The sequence below is a fragment of the Labeo rohita genome, chromosome 5 (genome assembly GCF_022985175.1).
Source record: "Labeo rohita strain BAU-BD-2019 chromosome 5, IGBB_LRoh.1.0, whole genome shotgun sequence".
Classification (NCBI taxonomy): Eukaryota; Metazoa; Chordata; class Actinopteri; order Cypriniformes; family Cyprinidae; genus Labeo; species Labeo rohita.
Genome location: NC_066873.1, coordinates 29,514,424 through 29,517,442, shown reverse-complemented (window position 1 = coordinate 29,517,442; position 3,019 = coordinate 29,514,424).

Below are 3,019 nucleotides of genomic sequence, written 5' to 3'. Positions count from 1 at the left end.
ACAAAATATCAAATTTTGGGATTTGTAACTTTGTAGATCTTTTTAATGCCCAGACATACATGCCACACACTGACAAAAATTCAAAAAGTGAAGAAGCATAATAGGACCCTTTTAATGTATAACGGTAATTCTGTTAATAGTAACGGAATAATAACAAAGATTATTAGTTATCAGTAACAGAACAGATCAATAATTATAAAGTGTCAAGAGGATGAAGAGAATTCAAAGATGAATTAAAATGCATTGTTATTGTAATGAATAGTCATTGGAATGGTGTAAGATCTGGGCTGTTAGGCTCAGGTAAAGTGACCCAGTAACCAGAGCATTACACTGATTATGCTTCTGCTTCAGATATTCAGTCCCATAGAGATTCTCTTTGAAAAATCAGTGTACTTTAGCTTTGAATGAAAAGGGTCTGCTAGACCAGGTGTTTTCAAACTGGGCTCCAAGGACAAGACAATTCCATTTTACAGTAATAAAATAGTATCGTCCAAAATGAGAGCAAATGGAGCAAGGGAGATACTCTGATTCATGTGTACTACCTATTTTTTTTTGTGTTTTTGAAAGGAGTCTTATGTTCATCAAGACTGCATTTATTTGATTAAAAATACAGTAGAAACAGTGAAATCGTGAAATATTATTACAATTTTAAATAACTGTTTTCTATTTTAATATATTTGAAATTTAATTTATTTTTGTGATGGCAACGCGGAATTTTCAGCTGCCATTATTCCATTATTCAGTGTCACATGATCCTTTATCAAATTATTCTAATATGGTGATGTGGTGCTTAAAAAACATTTTTACTATTATCAGTGCTGAAAACAGTTGTTCTGCCTAATATTTTTGCAGAAAGCATATTTTGTTCAGGATTGTTTGGCTAATAGAAAGCTCAAAAGAACAGCATTTATTATATAAAATTGAATTAAATTATATTAAAATATTAAACACTTTCACACTGCAAAAAAATCTGTCATTTTTGATCAATTTAATGTGTCATTGTTGAAAATAGTAATAATTTTTTAAAAACCTTACTGACCCCAAACTATTTTTTCTCACAAAAGCAACTAAATGTGAATTTTGTGAATGTGAAAACAGACTTTTTTGGGGTTTGTTTTATAATGAAAGCATACATTTTGGCTCTTTGACTAATAAAATGGTGAATTAGGTGCAGGTAAGTGTGAATCATACAAGACACTGCCATCTAATGGGCAGATTGCGTTAGTACTGCCTCATTTACAAATATCTCTGCGGTTTTGAACAAATTTATAAGATCTATTAATCACTCTGTCCTCCTTTTGAACCCCATACGTGTTTGAATTGGAACACTCTACAAAGGTAGCAGCACCGCGTGCCACACAAATAGTGTTTTAAATACCTTGGATACTGTTGGGATTATTAGTATTATTATTATTTCCTCAAGAGAGCTTGTTGCAGTGCATTATGGGATTGTGTTCTGTAAAGAAGGGACAGTATGTATCTCTTTGTCTGGACTCGCTGTTTTCTGGATGATGTTGTCTTTGTTCAGGATGGTTCTGTGTGTAATGGTCACATACTAGTAGATTCAGCCAACAAAAACTGACACAAATGAACAAGAGCTTGGCAGAAAAACAGGCACAGTTACATAAACACAGAATGAACATCCAGAAATTAACTTAATTCAAATCTGATCTGAGCCTGTTAATAGTAATATTCCAATCACTCAATGACCATACATTATTGGTCTAAAAACATAAAATGCTTGATAAACCTTGAAGCTAATAATACATCAGCTGCTCAACAGGTGCCTTTGATCTGTACAGCAGCAGACTTGCTCGGCTTTAACAAAGCCCACAGCCAGAAACTGGAAGCAAAGCCAGTGTTTAATTATTCATTCACATCTATTCAGTGTTTTGGTACAGCTGGAAACAATCAGGCTGTTGTTTAAGCACCAAAATCACCAGTTAAATTGTTCCAGTTTGTTTTTAGGTCAAGCAACATGGAGGCTGTATTAAATTGTTGCCTGAGAGAAAACAGACAATGATACGACATTCAAAAAGTGATTTCTAAAGACTGAGCTCTGAAAATAGCCACATTTACGCAAGACATTTCCATTCCAGGTCTGTTCAAACTCTCAGGTTTGTTTAATCTGATGTAGATAAAGTCCACGGCAGTTTTAAGCCCCGTCACCTGCCGCCTGAGTTATTAATTCAGTAGCCCGGGATCACATAAAGACATTAATCCCATGATTCACTGATTGTCATTCATGATTATTCGAATCATTTGCATTGAGTGGTTTGATAGCAGGGGCCACAAAGAAGCCTGATTAGCATTGGATATCTTAAAAGTCCACACGGTAGACAAAGTTGCCAGGTAACCAGACATGAAAGTAATACGCATTTTGTTTGATAATAATAGTTTCACAAGTATTTCTTATCGTACATCAACTTCTTTAAAGAAAATTACTTGGTAGTTTTTGTAAAATCCCGATGTTAATAGAGAGTTTTCACAATGTGTCAATCTGTGGCACTGAATGTAAACAATACCACTGAACTCAACAAAACGTGCATATTTTGCTGATTATTGCTGCTGAAAATGGTCAATTATTGTCAAGTCTTGGGCTGTAGTAATTGGTCAGACTGGGAGAAACATATGGAGTACTATAGACTGCCAAAAGTTATTTGTGTTATATTTGTGTTTGTTCTTATCATTTCCAGTCTGGTAGGTGAAATATTAGGCTAATATCTTAATTAATACTGCTCGTACGTATCTTTATCACCTCTTAACTTTAGTTTGTCAAAATATTGTGCCCTTTCCTGCTTACTAAGTCCTTCTCTACATGATTTGGCAGCTTCCATTTTTTTCTGTGGTTTAGACAGCATAATTTAGCAGAACAACATATTCAGAAGTACATTAACCATGCAGTCCACGCTGTTGTTCACATCCAAATATCGCCGATATGGCCACACATCCGGGTAACTGATCAAATCGTGACACAAGTTTAGTGTATAGTGTAGTATTCATCATAAGACAAAACCAG